General features: G+C 44.6%; 1 long non-coding RNA gene across 1 annotated transcript; it reads right to left on the bottom strand.

Annotated features, from left to right (window-relative positions):
* Positions 1-291: 291 nt before the first annotated feature.
* On the bottom strand, positions 292-18,685 carry LOC101684518. The gene is made up of 3 exons (XR_199529.2): positions 18,532-18,685; positions 17,664-17,926; positions 292-439 (listed from the first exon to the last, which is right to left on the bottom strand). It is a non-coding gene; the product is annotated as an uncharacterized LOC101684518 (long non-coding RNA).
* Between the last annotated feature and the right edge of the window lie 1,617 nt (positions 18,686-20,302).

Here is a 20,302-nt window from a genome sequence, read left to right as displayed (position 1 = left end):
TAGTGCAAATGGACAAGAGGAAACACAATATAAAATGGGTTGGAAGGGAGAGTGGGGTCCAGATTATTGAAGTCCAAAACAAGAAATTGACATTTTATTCCAAAAGCAATGGCGAAACATGCAAGAATCGTAAGCAGAAAAGCAACATGATCTAAGTCATGTTTTGAGAGGACAATATTGAAACTATGTAGATAATGGGCTGAAGGGGGGTTCAAAAGAGAGGGTGACAATTGCAAGTCATTCAGGCATGGCATGATGATGGTTTGTATTGGGTGGTGGGAAGTGGACAGGTTCAAAATGCAAATTGGAGGTAGAATCGATAGAAGTTACTTACAGTTTAGATGTGAGATAGGAAGGAAAAGGAAAAAAATCAGGAACAATTCTCATTTTCTAGGTTCGGCCAACCGAGTGGCTGATGCTGTTCTCCGAATAGTAGCAGCTGAGGAAGGAACAGTTACAATCAGTCAGTGCTTGTGAGTCATCTGAGTTCTCAGATAACTCTAATCCTACAGCTCTGTGGGGAGATCTGAGCTACAGAGAAAACCCAGGAAATTGCAATTCTGAAGCTGCTTTTTAATAGCTCACCTTGTAAGATAGTCTGAAGTTGTGCTGCCCAATAGCAGCCACTGGCTTTATGTGGCAATAAAAATTAATGAACTAGAATTAAAAATTCAGTTCCCAAGTAATACTGACCACATTTCCTCTGCAGCCATGTGTAGCTAGCTAGCAGCTGCTGCATAGGTAAGTGCATACTTGGGTATTTCCATCCTCACACAAATTTCTATCAGACAGTGTTGGTACAGAAGAAGAAGAAAGGGGAATCGGTATGCACCATAAGGAATTCCCAATTGGTAGTATGGGTAGGAGGATCTGACAGAGGAATGAGAATTAGTGGTCAGATAGGGAGAAAACCAGGATAGAGAAGGGGGGTCACAGAAGTCAAAGATGAGGACAGAAAAGTCTTTGGATCCGACAACATGGAAATCATTGGTGACCATGGCAAAAGCTGTTTCTGGGGTGGGGTGGGGCTCTAGGAGGTGTGTTGAAATGGGCTTTGAGCCAATGAGTTGCAAGGAGTCGGATGTAACATGTCTACCCCGTGGGTCATGTAAACTTGATTTCACAGTGTAAATGAAAGCCAGTGTGTTTTATTAAAAGCTATATTGAATGGTGCCTGGGTGGCTCAGTCAGTTAAGCATCTGACTCTTGGTTTTAGTTCAGGTCATGATCTCAGGGTTGTGGGATCAAGCCCCATGTCATGCTTCTCATTCAACTCGGAGCCTGTTTGTCCCTCTCCCTCTGCTTCTCTCCTGATTGCTCTCTGTCTCTCTCAAATAAATAAATAAAAATCTTTAAAAAAATTAAAATTAAAATAAAATAAAAGTCTTTACATAAAATGATTTCATTTGTTGAGCTTCTACAAGGAAAAAAATATTTATTTTAACTGTGTAGTCTACTTAATGGGAGAGAATATATTTTTATTATCTTTTAAGGTATAAATGTCATAAATAAACTTCAGAGTAAACACTTCAAAAACCAAAAGATCACCCTTTAACATCTCTATTTACAAACCACACAGAACGGACAACCAGAGTTCTTACCCCTAACTTCTTCTGCTGAGAGTCACCCTATCTGTTCATATTTCCATACCACTTGGCTAAAGCAAAAGAATATCCTCCCTATTCTACATCAGTAATGGCTTTCCATTAATCGGCCCATTAGAGCTGGATCTCCTGATCCTCTCTCAGACAGCTGAGCCACCCATACGACTTTGTGTTTTATGGTGTGTCTGACAAGTCTTTTGAAACATGAGGCATCCGGGGGCTGTGGTGTGGAGAGACGAGGTTGAAGAAGCCCATCTCTGACTGTAGCCACCTGTGACCCTCCCGACTGATGTACCAGAAGGGCCCTACTAAGTAAAAATGCCACCTGGCTGCGTGTGGAGACCTCTGCATGTGGAAAATAAAACATTCTCTCTCCTCATGACTATTCAGGGTGAGGTTTTAAAAACAGCAATTGAAAAAGCCTTGTGTCCCCTGGTGGGCCTTTTACTAGACTGTATTACTGATCCAGGTTTCCATAAGTCACCTGAATTCCTTCTCTTAACCACCCTAAGCACTATGCTTTTAAAGATCTTCTCTGGCGATTGCCAAGATGGAACACTAAAACCCCTTAGTTCAAGAGCACCCAGAATTACGACACCAGAAAGGGATGTACAGAAGTCATCAGTAGAGGTCTCTGTCCTCAGGCTCAGTTGCTAGCCCTGTGGAGAGCCATTCAGCAGATGCAAAGAGTCATACAGACAGATATGCCTGTAGATTGAGGAAATGAGAATGATTGGTTTAGGAGGATGTGGGTGCGCTCGTGGCTGACGCATGAACAGCACCAGGAGCCAAGAGAGAAACGCATGATCACCGCTAGAGAACAATAGAGTCCTGTATGGTTACATAAGAGTGCACGAGGACGCTGCGTGCGCGGCATTCTGATTGGGCGAAAAGGGGGCGTACGCGCGTGCATACATACTGCTGTAAGTGCTTGGTGCGGCGCGGCCGCCATTATTAAAAAAGAAGCTTGCCACTCACCTCGTCTGCGGGTCGTTCTTGCGGGCCGAGAGCGACAACTGGTGCCGAAACCCGGGAACCCTATCTCCAGACGCAGAACGAGGATCGAGGTAAGAGCAACGATAAGGTAAAGAGTGCACCTATTTCTGTCTATTGACAGGGAAGTTCCCTGAAGACGATCGGAGGTAAGGTTGTTTATAAAGTTCTTCAGGGACGATAAGAAGCTCCCCGTAGACGATAAGACGTTAGGGTGTTTGTGAAGTTCTACGGGGACAATAAGGTAAGTTTCCTCGGAATGGGGAACAATTTTGCTGTTTTTATTAGCTAAACTTTTGATTCAGTTCTTTCATCAAACGCTCATAATTAGCTATTTCCATATTCATCAGTGTGGTTTGCCGGGCATCCTTTCTAACCAGTTCTAATTCTTGCATGGTTTTCTGAAGCATCTTGTTGTGCCGTTCTAGGAGAATATCATGTTCAGATTGTAGTGTTTGAAGTTCAGAAACATTAATCTGTAAGTTATTTTGGGTGTCCTGTAATTTGATTTTTAGTTGATCTGAATGGGGAACGATCTTGCTCGCTTGGAGGACTCTTTAAAAGATGTCCTCAAGACGAACGGTACCCCCTTAAAGGCAAAAACAGCGAGGGCCTTTTTGAAAGAAGTAGAAGAGATTGCCCCCTGGTTTATAGAAGAAGGGCTCCTAAATGTGCCACAATGGGAACACCTGGGTGAGGACTTAAAACGCTGCCCCTCTACATCCCCGGGGACTCTAGCTGTGTGGTCCTTGGTGAAGGTATGTTTGCAATCCCCCCGAGGGCCCTTGCAGCGAGCTGTACAACAGGGGGGCAAAGTCCTTGAGCAAATGAAGGAAGAGTCCCGTAAGGGCTCCTCCCGAGATTCTGAATCCGAAAGCGAAAGCTCGGAAGGGATGTCCGAAAGCGAGTTGCAGGAGCTAGGAAAGATAGAGGCAAATAACAAGAAAGGGGAATCTCCCGGTCTCCAGGCAGACTTGGAGACCGTGAAGCAGCAACTTGAGGAAAAGAAGGCGGAATTGCAAAAGGCATTAGGAGAATTAAGAGTGCAGGGAGAAGTAATGGCGCAGCTGAAAGCAGGGGCGGAAGCCGCAGTTGTGGCGCAGTCGAAATTAAAAACGGAAGTTACACCGCTTCCGCATTCTAGCTCCACAGCGCCACCCCATGAGTGGCCCCCGCCTTATAGGCCCAGCTGCGCCAAGACGTGCTATTGTTCGGGCTGTACCGCGGAAAATTGGAGAGAGGTCCTTGGCCCAGGAAAAGGCTTTTTTCCAGTGTTAGAAGATCAGAATCAGCAGAGGTACCACCAGCCACTAGATTTCAAGTTGGTAAAGCAGCTTAAGGAGGCAGTCAGCGCCTATGGACCCCAGGCAGCTTTCACTGTCTCCCTTGTGGAGTCGCTGGGAACACTTTACCTCACTCCTGAGGATTGGGCTAACTTGACCAGAGCGGTATTAAGTGGAGGACAATATCTAGAATGGAAAATCCAAAATCAGGACAATTGTCAGGACACAGCTCGGAGAAATGCAGCCGCAGGTAACCCACAATGGAGTTTAGAAATGCTGACGGGCACGGGGCCATACCTCGGGGCCCAAGTGCAGAGTACATACCCCCCTGCGGTGTATCAACAGATAGCCACGGCAGCCCTCAGGGCTTGGAAGACTCTGAGAGGGGCAGGAGACTTGCAAGGCCAATTATCCAAAGTATTGCAAGGGCCCAACGAGCCCTATGCTGATTTTGTGGACAGGTTGATACAGACCGCAGGTAGAATGTTCGGGGATGTTGATACAGCAATGCCACTTATCAAACAGTTAGCCTATGAGAATGCCAATAAATGGTGTAGAGAGGCTATCAGACCCTGGAGATCGAAGGACCTATCAGCCTACATCAAAGTCTGTAGAGATATAACGGGACCTATAATTCAGGGACAGGTTATGGCAGCGGCTTTCGCACAAGCCATGTATGGCCAGGAAGGAGTCCGCCCTAAAGGATGTTTTCAATGTGGCCAGGAAGGACACGTTAAGAGGAATTGCCCGCAGCGTGGAACCCAGGCTGGAAAAGCGTACCCAAAAGTACCGCCAGGAGGCTTAAAGCCTCTGCGTTGCCCGCGATGTAGGAAGGGAAATCACTGGGCACATAAATGTCGCTCCATGGAGGACACTGAGGGGAACCCGTTGCCTCCTAACAACTGGGGGAATTCAAAAAACGGGAGGCAGGGCCCCACCCCCCGGGGCCCGAATCAAATGTACGGGGTGGCAATGTCCCTACCTACCAAGCCGCGATGGGTCTTCCCACCCTCCGATCAGGGGAGTCAATCCACGCAGGGCCCAGGAGAGCCACAACAGGTTCCGCCGGACTTGACGTCTGTGCCACCACCCGAATGGTCCTAACGCCTGAAATGGGGGTGCAGGCCGTGCCATCTGACCTGCATGGAGGGCCTCCAAAAGGAACGGTGGGGCTCCTCCTTGGTAGGAGCTCCTCCACTATGCGGGGACTTCAGGTCCACCCGGGAGTCATTGACTCCGATTTCGAAGGGGAGGTTAAGATTCTGATTTCATCTCCGAGGGGTATTAATATTATAAATCCAGGGGATAGGGTCGCACAGCTCTTAATATTGCCTAGCCATCATGAAAAATATCCATCCACAGGCCTGGCGAGGAAGGGTGGCCTAGGATCCACAGGATCTTCCCTCGCGTGTCTTACCATGGGCATGAAAGAGAGGCCCATGCTTAAATTAAGGATCAGAGGAAGACCATTCTGGGGGCTCCTAGATACAGGAGCAGACAAAAGTATTATCAATCATCTAGATTGGCCAAAAGCCTGGGCCCTGATTAAGGCTAATCAAACCCTCCGAGGATTAGGGGTAGCTACCAGCCCAGATATTAGTGCCGCATCCTTAGATTGGGAAGATGAGGAGGGACATAAAGGCATTTTCCAACCGTATGTTTGTGCCACCCCCGTTTCTCTGTGGGGACGCGATGTGCTGGAGCAGATGGATATTAGACTTACTACTGAAAAACTGTATAGTGGGGCCTCCCAAACCATAATGAGGAACATGGGATATAAGCCTGGCCAAGGCCTTGGAGCCAAGGGCCAGGGAGATCCCGATCCCCCTTCCATGGGAGGTCAGGGTTTTTCCTAGCGGCCACTGAGGCAATTCGAATAACTTGGAAACAACAGGAGCCGCGCTGGGTGCCTCAGTGGCCTTTAACAAAAGACAAGCTACAAGCGGCAAGAGAATTAGTCCAAGAACAACTCAAAGCAGGACACATTCAAGAATCCACGTCTCCGTGGAATACTCCCATATTTGTGATAAAAAAGAAATCAGGCAAATGGCGATTGTTACATGACCTGCGACAAATTAATGATCAAATGCAGGTCATGGGACCCCTTCAGTTGGGGCTCCCAGTCGTGACAGCGTTACCCAAAAATTGGCCCTCTATCATAATTGATATCAAAGACTGTTTCTTCTCCATTCCTTTACACCCTATGGATATGGAGCGCTTTGCCTTTACTCTGCCATCCATTAATCATGCTGAGCCAGATCAAAGATATGAATGGAAAGTACTCCCTCAAGGGATGGCTAATAGCCCCACCTTATGTCAGTTGTATGTGAGTCGAGCATTGGAACCTTTTCGAAAAGCATTTCCAAACCTACTTTGTTATCACTATATGGATGACATCCTGATCTGTGGGCCAGATGAGAGGTCTCTGCCCTCGGCTCTAACTTTCCTACAGAAGCAATTGGCAGAGTGGGGACTAACTATATCCCCTGAAAAGATCCAAGCAGGAAATCTACAGAAATACCTTGGTATGCAGCTCTCTATTACTACAGTGAAACCTCAATTGATACAGATCCGTAGGGATCACCTGCACACATTGAATGACTTCCAGAAACTTCTAGGGGACATTAATTGGATCCGACCATATATAAAAGTTACTACAGCAGAATTGAAACCCTTATTTGATATCCTGCCTGGAGATTCTAAATTAGACTCCCCAAGAACTCTTACCCCAGCTGCCATTACATCATTACAGTTGGTTGAAAGCAGACTAGCCTTAACAGCAGCAGATAGATGTGACCCAGAAAAGCCTATAAATGCCGTAGTTATCCCGTCCCCTGGATCACCCACAGGAGCACTATGGCAGGGAGGACCCCTGTTATGGATTTACCTGCCCCATAATCTTAGCCGTGTCATCACCTCGTATGCTACAGCTGTAGTTATGATAGCAAGCAAAATATTCAAAGCTAGCATACAGGTCCTCGGGAGACTGCCCGATGCGTGTATAGTCCCTTATGACAAAGCCCAAGTGAACATTCTAACACATGAAAATGATGATTGGGCCATTTTGACGATCGCTTATCCTGTCACATTTGATAATCATTATCCCTCACACCCCCTAATTGGATTTTACAAAAATACACCCCTCATATGGCCTAAATCCTGCCGATTAGAGCCATTGGTTGATGCCCTCACGGTGTTTACAGATGGTAGCAAATCTGGAACTGGTGCCTACGTGGTGGAAGGAGAGGTAATTCCGGTTGTTGTGCCATCAACCTCAGCTCAAAGAACAGAATTGTTGGTAATTATGTGTGTTTTACAAAGGTTTCAAAATCAGCCTATCAATATTATTTCAGACAGTAAATATGCAGTTGTAGCTACCAGATCTGTTGAGACTGCCATTATCTCAGCCAGTCAATCAGAAATTTCCTTCCTGCTGATTGAATTGCAAGACCTCATTCTCTCTCGTGGTGCCCCTTTTTATATCGGACATCTCAGAGCACACTCAGACCTCCCAGGGCCTATCGCTAAGGGAAACCGAATAGCTGACATGGCCGCACGCTTTCATGTCTGTAGCGCCTTGGAAGACGCGAGAACCTATCACAAAAGGTGGCATGTCAATGCCCAAACTTTAAAGATGCGTTTTAACATCTCAAGAGCTGATGCACGAGACATCGTGAAGTCTTGTGGTAATTGTGTAACACATTTGCCTATGCCCTCCCTAGGGGTAAATCCCAAAGGGCTCTTACCTAACCATCTATGGCAAATGGATGTAACACATGTTCCTTCCTTCGGACAACAAAGATACGTCCATTTAAGTGTAGACACTTGCTCGGGGATTGTTAACGCGACCCCCTTGCGAGGGGAAAATGTCAAAAATGTGATGTCCCATTGCCTGCGCAGCTTTGCCTGCTGGGGAGTGCCAAAGCACTTGAAAACAGACAATGCCCCTGCTTACACTTCTGCAAGCTTTCGCAGCTTCATGGCCTGCTACAATATCCAGCATGTTACAGGCATACCATATAATCCTCGAGGCCAGGGCATTGTGGAACGCACGCACCTGACCTTTAAAACTACCTTGCAAAAAATACAAAAAGGGGGAATTGGAGAGGAGTATCGTACACCCAATGACCTCACCAATCTGGTCACCTTTATTTTAAATTTTCTCACGGTTGACAAGGACGGCACTTCGGCCGCGGAACGTCATTGGGGCCAACAGAAAATGCAGCAGTCAATGGTGAAATGGAAAGATGTCCTTACTGGCTTATGGAAGGGACCTGACCCGGTGCTTCGGTGGCACCGAGGTTCCCTTTGTGTTTTCCCACAGGATGCGCCTGCTCCACTCTGGGTGCCGGAACGCCTCACCAGGCTGGTGGCCATGGAACCTGTGGAGGATGCTGGTGATGATGATGATAGCAACGACGACTGTCCTGCAGCCTGTTCCCATGAAGGCGGAGCCAGTTCAACTGTGGCCGAGACAAGAGACTGCCCAGCTTCAGGCCCTTCTTCAAATGGCTCAGCATAGAGTGCATTCTTCTCACCCGAACTCATGTTTGCTACTGACGCTTATTTTAATGCAACAGGTGTTGGCAGCCCAGGGCTCATTATATTGGGCATACGTCCCCGATCCACCCCTGTTACAGCCCGTGGGTTGGGATGTGAGTTCTATTCCTGTATATGTTAATGATACTGTCTTGCTAGGCCCTCCCTCTTCTGTTCATCTCCGGCCACAGCAGGCTGCCATATCTTACAAGGGCTATTCTGATGTATATCCCATATGCTTTGCGATGAAGCGCACAATATCACGCTGTTTAAGTGTTTCCCTGCGATCTGGTTATAGTGGTGTGAGTATAGCTGGCCTTGACACTACCTATAGCACCATAGTGACTTCTGGTATAGCCCCACGGGATATTCCACTTTGTGCAGCTAACTTAAGTATAGCTAAGGGGATTGGAGTACCCTGGAGGCTCTGCCTAGGACGAAAAGCTACTAAGTACTCACTAGAGGATAGATTTGAGCTTTGGGATTGGGGGCCTATAATATCTTCCGGATGTCCTGAATGCCGTCCGAAAATACCCCCAATTCTCACTCCTCAACGTGGCTATCCGGTGCAAACTGAGATTTGGAAACTTATTGCCGCCTTTGGAGGCGCCACCCTCCTTGTCTCGCAAACCAGTAACACTAAGACCATATTTGGATATGAGAATATTGGACAAATACTCAGATACCCCCAAGCCTGCGTGCCCCATCCATTCATGCTAGTTGTAGGAAACCTTACAGTAAAAAAGGAAAAAGCCACTTATCATTTTTCTTGTTATAACTGTACCCTAACCAATTGTATTCGAGGAGTGCTGCCAGGCGATGGATTATTAGTGGTAAAACAGCCCCCATTTATTATGATCCCAGTTAATATCTCCAAACCATGGTATTCTAACCCCGGCTTAGAGTTGTGGGAGCGTGTGCAGGCTGCCCTAAGCCGACCCCGACGAGAGCTAGGATTGTTGTTATTCGGAATAGTCTCCTTAATCACCCTAATTGCGACAGCCACCACAGCGTCTGTGTCCCTTGCTCAGGCTGTGCATGCTGCTGATACTGTGGATCAGCTCGCACATAACACTTCTGCTGTGCTGGGAATTCAGGAAGATATAGACAAAAGGATTGAAACCCGGTTAAATGCACTATATGATACTGTTAGATTTCTAGGGGAGGAAATTCAGAGCTTAAAATTGCGCACCAGGATCCGGTGTCATAGCGATTATCACTGGATTTGCGTAACCTCTAAAAAATATAATGCCTCTGAGACTTCGTGGGACCGAGTACAACGCCATCTCGAGGGGATATGGTCTAACTCTAATCTATCCCTTGATCTGCTGCAATTACATCAAGAAATATTAGATATCGAAGAAGCTCCTCATGCCAAGTTAACTGTTGCTCAGCTTGCTGAAAACTTTGTAAGCTCCTTGTTTTCTCACTTCCCTTCCCTGACGCACGCATGGTATGTTGTAGGAACAATTATAGGAGTGCTAGTGGTAATTGTTCTTTTCATGTGCCTTTTGCCTTGTGCGGTTAAAATTATACTCGCAGAAGTTTATAAGTTAAGAGCCATCATACGTAACCATCAGCTAATCAACCGTGGTAAGCTCAGAGAGCGGCCTTAAACGCCACTCAAGTATCTCTTGGCTCCGTCAGCGATTGGATTAGTATGTTATGACAATTAGTCTCATTCCTCAAAAACTGGGCAGGCATAAGAGCCTTGATGATTCCGACTCAAATACTCCTTCTAAAATGCATCTGCAGAATTGTATGACAACAACGGCTACAGCAGCGGGCTTGGGTCTAAGCCATGATGGCTCTGGAGGCTAGCACCTCCCCCCCAAATTATGGCTTAGTATGCTGGATCGGTAGTCAAAGACGGGTAAGACTGATCCCTCACCATAGCAACCTAAGACAGGGGCTCCTCGGCTAGGGGGAGTACCCGATGACGGGTAAGCATGTGTGCTGAGGATTGGCAACCTAAGACAGGCACGATCCCTGCCATATAAATAATAAAAAAGGGGGAGCTGTGGAGAGCCATTCAGCAGATGCAAAGAGTCATACAGACAGATATGCCTGTAGATTGAGGAAATGAGAATGATTGGTTTAGGAGGATGTGGGTGCGCTCGTGGCTGACGCATGAACAGCACCAGGAGCCAAGAGAGAAACGCATGATCACCGCTAGAGAACAATAGAGTCCTGTATGGTTACATAAGAGTGCACGAGGACGCTGCGTGCGCGGCATTCTGATTGGGCGAAAAGGGGGCGTACGCGCGTGCATACATACTGCTGTAAGTGCTTGGTGCGGCGCGGCCGCCATTATTAAAAAAGAAGCTTGCCACTCACCTCGTCTGCGGGTCGTTCTTGCGGGCCGAGAGCGACAAGGACACCCAGAATTACGACACCAGAAAGGGATGTACAGAAGTCATCAGTAGAGGTCTCTGTCCTCAGGCTCAGTTGCTAGCCCTGCAGGCTTCTGAACAGAGATCCATCCATTTCTCTTTGGGTGTCACTACCCTTGTTACAAGAATATCGCACTCATCATGGAACTCTAACAGAGCCTTTAAAATAAAGGTATGACCTTAAAGTTTTGATTTTGTGATTAAAAAAATCAAGTTCATCTTAGAGGACATATCTGCAAAAATGATTGAAAAAAATTTTTGACATATTCAACAGAATATAGCCATTCACCAGATGTATGCTAAGTGCTCAGTATAGGAATTATATGAAGAAGCACAAAATGTGGTCTCTGCCTTCAAGAAATTTTCTAGTAAGCAAGAGAAATAAGACACGTCAAATAGCCTGTTACATCGTGGCCAAGGCTACATTATCGCAGGCATTTATAATATCTTAGAAATTTAAACAATAATGTCTCTAAGAATTTTCCCTTGCTAAGTTTAGACTGGACATTACTAGGCACCCACCTCAAGTTGAAGGTGAGACACTTGAGAACTTGCTTTGCAAAAAGGAGAAGAGAAAGGAGACCACTAAAGGATTCCCATGGTCAGTCTGGAGGTAGAGGAGAGCCTCTCAGCCATGCTGTTGAACTTGGTGAAGGGGATCTTAGCCTGCTGCCCAGGTACCAGGGTCTTACACAGCTTTGGAAAACAGCTCCCCTTCCACTTCCAGGTGGACAAGATGAGCCTGGAGCATTTCATGGTGGTTGAAACCAATCACGAACAACAAAACTCCATAACTATGGGTTCATGTCAAAAGAACACAAAAGTCAGTTGAAAGGGGTCCCAATGGCCAAAGCTGGAATGATTATTTTTTTAAACATAGTCCTGTATTATAATGCAAAATATTTTTACAAATCCATGAGTCCATCCTGATATAAAGATACAATTGAATAAATAAATAAACTAATTCAAATGGGGGAGAAGAGAAACATGTCCAGAATAATTCCAAATAATTTATGTAGCTACTACACACTCAAGAAGATGAGGCGTAACTCCCCATTCCTTAACTACATGTCATGCATTGTGATTTCCTTCCAAAGAATACTACACAGAAAGGGAAAAAGAGTAGCTTAACAGTGTGAAAGACTGACAAACTCTCTCTCAGCCAGGTGAACGAGGCCAACATCAAGAGCAAGAAGTCATGTTGATACCATGTGCCCTTGATGTGATGTGATGAAGATGTCACTTCACTTCTGTGCTTTTTCCTCCTCCCCAAATCAGAACTCTATCTAATCATTAGAAAAACAACAGATGAGGGGCATTGTACAAAATACCTGACCAGTATCCCTCAAAAATGTCAAGGTCATCAAAATAAGGACAGTTTAAGAAGCTCACCATCTAGAAGAATCTGAAGAAAATGACAAGTAAACATAATATGGCATTCTGGATGGCATTCAGGAAAAAAAAAAACACAGTAAGACACTGGGTAAAAGTTAAGGAAGTCTGAATAAAGTATGAACTTTAGTTAATAATAATGTATCAATTAAGTATAACAAATGTACCACACTTGTGTAAGATGTTAATAATACAGGAAACTGAGGGCGCCTGGGTGGCTCAGTCAGTTAAGTGTCTGCCTTCAGTTCAGGTCATGATCCTAGAGTTCTGGGATTGAGCCCCAGGACGGGCTGTCTGCTCAGTGGGGAGTCTACTTCTCCCTCTCTCTCTGCCCCTCCCCCCTGCTCATCATGCTCTCTCTCTTTCAAATAAATAAATAAAATCTTTAAAATAAAAATAAGGGAAACTGGGTGTTGGCATATGTGAACTCTACACTATTTCCTCAATAATTCTGTAACTCTAAGGCTGTTCTAAAAACTAAGTTCTAGGGGTGCCTGGGTGGCTCAGTGGGTTAAGCCTCTACCTTCGGCTCAGATCATGATCTCAGGGTCCTGGGATTGAGCCCCACATCAGCATCTCTGCTCAGCAGGGAGCCTGCTTCTTTCTCTCTCTCTGCCTGCCTCTCTACTTGTGATCTCTCTGTCAAATAAATAAATAAAATCTTTTAAAAAAATAAATAAAAACTAAGTTCTACATTAAGTATAAAATAAACACTTCCTCCTGGATCCCACCTTTGACAGCAGAATCTCATGTACAAAGGAATGATAGAGCAGAGCCTTTCACTAGAAGGGCAAAATATCCTTTGTTATGTGTCTAAGACCTTATTATTTCCCACTTCAGTGTGTATTTGAAGGCATTTTCCCATCTAGGATTTTGATCAGACTAGGGCACTGGACCAGATTTAGCAAGATGAAATTTAAAGTGGCACAGGTCTCACCCTGCTGGTTGGGAGTCCACCAAACAGAGGAATGCATGTTGGAACTGGTGGGTTATCAGCAGCCCCTGTTGAAGGAACTCTGGAGTTTAGTTGGCACAGTGAGTCAACAGTGTGAAAGGCTACTACGTGACAGCAGCTTGGGAAGCAGACAAGAGCATGGCTGGACAAGATGCCGCCATGGTTACAATGAGCCACTATTGTCCCGACCATCCTCCCTGGGTGGACACTCCTCTATCTTGTCACTTTGCAGCCCAGTAGCATGTTGGGCATGCCCCAGATAGGCCCATTCTGGGGGGGTGGCACCCCAAACAACCAAAATGTTATTCTGAGGCTGACGGCCTTTGCTATTGAAGAAGCCGGAGCAACCGTAGAGGATGTGAATAGAATCACACACTCAAGTCAAGCTAATGACATTTCTTTTTTTTTTTTTAAGATTTTATTTATTTATTTGACAGAGAGAAATCACAAGTAGACGGAGAAGCAGGCAGAGAGAGAGAGAGAGGAAAGCAGGCTCCCTCTGAGCAGAGAGCCCGATGCGGGGATCGATCCCAGGACCCTGAGATCATGACCTGAGCTGAAGGCAGCAGCTTAACCCACTGAGCCACCCAGGCGCCCCAAAGCTAATGACATTTCTTAAGTGATTCTTCCATGCCAGGCCCTATGCTCAATACTTTTCACATATGACCTTTTATCCTCTGTCAAAAGATGTGGCCCCTAGGCTCTGTGCTCATCATGGAATGTGCTTGAGAGTCTCTCTTCCTCTCCCTGACTCTCCTGCATGTGCTCTCTCCTCCCGTTTCTTTCTCTCTCTCTCTCTCTTTCAAATAAATAAATCTAAAAAAAAAAAAAAAAATAGACACGACCACCACTCAATGACCTGAAACAAAAAGCTGAAATTATTGCTGAACAAGGGAGAGCGGTGCTTATCAACCGCACAGTCTCAGAGCAAGGCTGAGAGTTGCACTGCACTGGCTTGGGCAGACGTCAAGTTCAGGGACTGTGCATGTTCAGAAGAAGAGGTCTCAGGGATGGGTTGTTATTTAAGTCTGGAGACAGAGAAATTCACTAAGAGAGTTGCTGGCTGGCTGACCTTCGGAAGTACAGTCATTGCTGAGGGGCCGCGGATGATGGGCTGTTTTTGAGAAGTGTGATCTCTCACTGATTTGTCTACTGGCTATTGTAGCAGGTTGTCATTGATCAATTAGGATTACCTGTTGCTAAAGCCACAGAATGACGGCTGCTCTCCTTAAAGGAGGGTTATCCTTTTATTATTATTATTTTTTTATTTTAAAAAAATTTTTAAAGATTTTACTTATTTGTGAGAGAGAGAGAGAGAACGTGCACGTGCAAGCGCACAAGCAGGCAGAGTGGCAGGCAGAGGCGGAGAGAGAAGCAGGCTCCCTGCCGAGCAAGGAGCCCAATGTGAGACTCGATCCCAGGACCCTGGAATCATGACCTGAGCCAAAGGCAGAGGCTTAACCGACTGAACCACCCAGGCATCCCTGAAGGAGAGTTTTCTTTAAGACGGGGGCTTAAATCCAGCTCTCTCTGATGCCAAGGCTCTGTTCTTAAGCAGTGAGTTATTCATGCTAAGTGACCCCAGAGCGAGGATAAGGCAGACTAGTCGTGCTCTGCCTGGGGCTCATCACACCTGGAGTGTGTCAGGTGGGGTAATCGCAACCTGGACATTTTCAGAAAATAATGAGGAGGGATGGGGAAAGGAACATAGATTGTTGTTTGGTGTAATACGACGCCTCAGAGAAACAGAGCCAATAGATAGATTTCTAGAAATATATAAGCAAGAGAGAGAATGTGAGAAAGAGAGAGAGATCGAGAGGGAGAGATTTTAGGAAATTGGCCAACAGGATTGCAGGGCCTGCAGATCAGAAATCTGTCAAGCAGTACCACAGGCTGGAAATTCTGGCAAAAGCCGATGTTGTGATCAGCTTGAGTCCAAATGCCACAGAGTAGCAGGCTGGAAACTCAGGCAGGGTTTCTATGCTACAATTTTGAGGCAGACTTGCATCTTTGGGCAACCTCAGTCTTTCCTCTTAAGGCCTTCACCGAACTGGTTGAGGCCCATTCACCTGGTGGAGGGTTAACGTGCTTTACTGATTTAAGTCTACTGATTTAAAGTTCATCACATCTCTATATATCTTCACAGATACATTTAGAATAATTTTTGACCGAACAACAGGGGACCACAGCCAAGCCAAACTATTCATAAAATTAACCATCACACTTGATAAAGATGGATTCGAGGGACCTGGGATATTTACTAGAAGAAAAACGTAGGACATGATAAAGTCTAGAAAGACTTAGATGTAATGTCATGCAGAGATGGGATTAAGTACTAGAGTTTAGGGGCATGGTCTTCCACAAAGCTGCAAATAGTGAGCATAAGAAAGGACACTGCCCACACTTGCACAGCTGTTTGGGGGGGGGTGCTGCTGTTCGGGACCAGCACTTTTGTGCACTGTGAAGATTTGGGGGAACACTGGAGAGCTGCGGCTCCTTTCCCTCAAGGTACCTGGAATCTCTCCTTTTTGCTTATAGACAAACGTCCTAAATTACTTGGAAGACTTGTAGGGCAGCCTAGGAAATATGAGCTTTACAATCTGAAAAAAGTAAGACTGGGACAGAAAACAGGATGTCTTCTAGAACTTTCCGCAGAACTAACCCATTGGAGGTAAAGAGGAAAAGACTGGAGAAAAATGCATCTGATTAAGCAAAAGTATTTTGTTATCATAGACCCTTTTCCGCAGGCCTTGGAATCTGTGCATCAAGCTCCACCTCTGAACATGCGACTCAGCACATCCCTAGAGGAAGACGGGAGGGGAGACGCCAACATTTCAAATGTCGATTTTCATCACACATCCCCGGTTTTATATTCCTTTATGACTCATTCAGGACAAGAGCTCAGCTCCAACTTACAAACTGTCTACCTATAAAACACAGCTTCGAATACTTATGCTTTGAAGTTTGGATGTATTTTGACAAAATTTAATTAGCATAATGTAAGTTTGGTAAGAGTAGGCATGCTAAAAACGAAAACATATTTTATATGGAGAAGAAAAGAGGACGAACACTATGCAAAGGTAATATAAAAGGCTTTGTCTACTCATCAAATTGATAAGTTTACCATAGTAATCTGTAATTCTTACCCTGCTACTAGCTATCTGGTAGCCAGTGACATTCTTCTACACTCTGCACTGCTGGTGGAAAATACTGGAGACACATCTGTGATTTTAGCTATGCCCAGAAGACCCTGGAGTTTCAGTTCCCTGGTGAGAAAGCTGTCTTGAGTCTGTGAAATGAGCCATTTGCTGAGTCTGAAGGGAGTACTAAGAGGTGACAGAATAAGAAATGCTATCAGGGACCTGTATCAGTTGTGCAAATGCCAGGAAAATAATTTCAAGGTGATTTCTCTGGCAATAGATTACAAATCAGAAATGGCTGCTGGCTGATAACATCATGCACTTCACCTTGAACTTCTAGGGTATTCTTTGGACTGTAGATATGGAAGCTCTCAAAAGACATAGATATGTCTATTTTAATCCAGGAAAGCATGGAAAAATCTAATTCAAACTCCTACAACTACCTCTTATTCTTTAAATTGTTTTCCAAGGGAAATTCTAAAGTAAGAAGTCAATTCTAAAATGTAAAAATAGATTAAGTGTTGAAATCTCCATTCTTTTATTGGACATTTGTAATGGTAGGCGACCCATGCTAAAGGATTCAATAGACAGCAGAGATATTTGTGAAGTAGGAATACTTTCTAAAAGTTGCATTCACAGCTTATTGGGTCCCTAAATAATTCTGGCATCGTAACGGGTTAGAGTCTACTCTTCACTCCCACCCCACCAGCTGTGGAGTGCCAAGATAGGCAGAAGCTCCTGTGAAGTGGTCTGTGTAAGCCAGAGCTCTCCAGAGAAACAGAACCAATAGGTTCCCAATGTGTATATGTGTGTATATATATGAATGTAGGTACTACACACATGCACGAGCGCGCGCGCACACACACACACACATTTACTTTAAGGAACTGCCTTGTGTGATGTAGGGGCCAGCAAGTCTGAAATCTGTAGAGTAGTCCAGCTGGAAACTGGACTGGAAACTGGCTGGAAACTCAAAAAAGATTTTATTCTATCTCAGTAGTCTTGAAGTAGAACTCCTTCTTGTCAGAGAAACTTGTTTTTGCTCTGAAGGCATTTAACTAATTAGACGAGACCCACTCCACTTTTGGAGGGTAATCTCCTTCAAGGTTAACTGATTGTGAATGTTAATCACATCTACAAATTATCTTCACAGCATATCCCGGTTAGTGTTTGACTAAACAACTGGGACACATACATATGAACCATCACAGGGTCGTGGGCTGAGGGCTTTCCAGTATCCACTCTTGTTGTACCAACCTCCTGGAACACCCCTCCCTGAGACGCTCCCATGGCTGTTTGGCCCTTAACCAACATCCACCCTTGTTGTACCAAGTTCCTGGAATGCCCTTCCCTGAGACACTCACATGGCTGGTTCTTCTGGCCATTTCGGTCTCAGTTCAAATGTTGTCTTCACAGGTGCTGCCGTGACCATCTGTTCTTATCCAGTTCCGTTTCCACCTCTCTTCTTTCTATCCTCATGCACCATTTCATTTTCTTCATGGACATTTTATTTTCTTAGTGGAGTTTTTTTTTTTTCTTACTGTTTCTCTGTCCCACCAGAATGTATGGTTTATCACAGCAGGTCCATGACTATCTCGTTTGTCATTTGCTCTTGTCCACAACAGTCCTGGCATAGAGCAGGTAGTCAGTCAATATCTGTACAGTTAATCAATAGAGCCAGTGAGGCACATAACCCATCCTATGGTTAAATAGCTAATTTATAAGAAACTTAACAAAAATGTTGTTACTTACGCTAACCTGAAATCACCTCTATATGAAAAGCCATCCATTTGTCCTGGATTTATCTTTCAGACCTCCCCAAATAATTCTTTTTCTCATTCTGCATCTTTAAGCATTTGAATACAGTATTTTTGGCTCCTACTAGTTGTTTCCTATCCAGGCTAAATGCCTTCAGTTCCTCCTATAGTATGGTTTCCAGAGTCTCCCCGAATTCGTTTGTATCCAAATGAAAGATTGCTTCCTTAAGGCAAGACTGCCAGAGTGGGACGTGTTATCCTGGGCATGTTGTGAGCAGCACAAGTAGCGAGACTGCCACTTCCAAGTCCTGCACATTATAACTCTATTAATTTGACCTAATGGATCATTAGCACGTCTTAGAAGTCGTATCACACTCCTATACACAGAAACACGCCCCTTGATGGTGACTAGAAATTTACACAATACTTGTCTATGCTCAGCACAGTACATTTTGGGATTTTAAAATACATGTACCTGTCTCAAGAAGTTGAGAATCCAAGAAGAAAAAAAACTGCGACACATATTCAGAATTTTCCGAGCTGGAGGAAAGTTTCAAGGACATCCAGTCTCATCCTCTCTGTTGATGGAAAATGCAGTGGGGCCCCAGCTTAGCCAGTGATGAAATGATAATGAACAAGACGGAAGAGAATGTGAGTGATCGATCATGTGCTGCGGACTAGAAGAGCAGTAAAACAAATTCAGAGGACTAAGAAAATCAGGGGCACTTTGAGTTGCTGGTAAGAACCTCATAGAAGAAGGAAGCCTGGGCCTTGGGGTGTGGAGAGAATTTGACCGATGGAACAGAGAAAATTTTTGGGAAAAGTGAGCCCCTAAGAGGCCACCAAATGGGATAGAGCATGGCATGTTCTTGAGACAAACTCATAAGAACAGATGGCATTTATATAAAATCCCAATATGTTATATAATGTGTAATTAATTAAATTATAAAAATAGACTTTGTAATGCAAAATTAGAGTTTTACAGAAAGCCTACAGACTACAGAGAGCCCAGATCTTAGCAGACATCAGATAATGTGAACTAAGTTCTATGGGACTTCTAATATAAGTATCAAGAAGATGCTGTGAATAGTAATAACTAACTACACATCAAATCTATGTATATCACTGTGTTATTTATGATATTTTTCTTCTAAAGCCCTGAGAGTACTAGAGCCTAGAAATAGACCAGTGAACACGATAGAAAAATAACTGTGTTTAGAGAAGAAGAAACTGATTCACAGAAAAGAATTTGGGTTCTCTAAGCTTCTTCTGACTTTATTCTCTACATTGTCATAGCACAATCTGAAAAAAGAAATAGAGATGGGGCGCCTGGGTGGCTCAGCGGGTTAAGCCTCTGCCTTTGGCTCAGGTCGTGATCCCAGGGTCCTGGGATTGAGCCCCGCATCGGGCTCTCTGCTCAGCAGGGAGCCTGCTTCCTCCTCTCTCTCCACCTGCCTCTCTGCCTACTTGTGATCTCTGTCTGTCAAATAAATAAATAAAATCTTTTTTAAAAAAAAAGGAAATAGAGAAAGAGAGAGGAGAGGAGGAAGGGAAGAAGGGAGGGACAGGGGGAGGGATTGCAGAGGAAGGAAGGAAGGATTAAAATCTTGTATTTCTAGAGGTGGTGGTTGCATAACATTGTGAATGTATTAAATGTCACTGAATTGTTACTTTAAAATGGCTAATTTATATTACGTAAATATCAGCTCAATTTTTAAAAAAACCTGTGTTACAAGTTCAGAGGAGGTATTACAATAATATGTAAATAAAGACACCTAAAAATCTTTCTCTTATTGGTTTATAAAAACAACACCTACATTTACTGATTGAATTCAGATGATTAAGTAGTACACTGGTCTCGAATTCGGCGTGGAGCAGTATAGTGCTATGGAATTACCTCTGAACCCAGAATTAAAAAAAAAAAAAAACTGTATATAATTATGGTCTTTGAAATTGGCTATGTGCCTTAGACTGAGTCACGTGATCACCTTGAATGTACTTTCTGCATTAGTACGATAGAGATAGAGTTGTTGTAAGGATCAGCTATGGAAATGCTATACATATTCATTCAACAAATATGTTTGGAGATCCTACAGTGCTAGACATTGCCTTGACCCTGGAGATAGAGCAGAGGACAACAAGCTCAAATTCTTGCCCTCACTGAGGTTACATTCCCATCATGAAGACTGATGATGCAGGAGAACTTAATATGAAAATATACAATATGGCGTGCCTTGGTGGCTTAA

The sequence above is a fragment of the Mustela putorius genome, unplaced genomic scaffold (genome assembly GCF_011764305.1).
Source record: "Mustela putorius furo isolate JIRA1106 unplaced genomic scaffold, ASM1176430v1.1 tig00003870_pilon_pilon_pilon, whole genome shotgun sequence".
Lineage (NCBI taxonomy): Eukaryota > Metazoa > Chordata > Mammalia > Carnivora > Mustelidae > Mustela > Mustela putorius.
The sequence above is the reverse complement of the archived record's forward strand: the minus strand, read 5'-3'. Positions and strand labels throughout refer to the sequence as shown.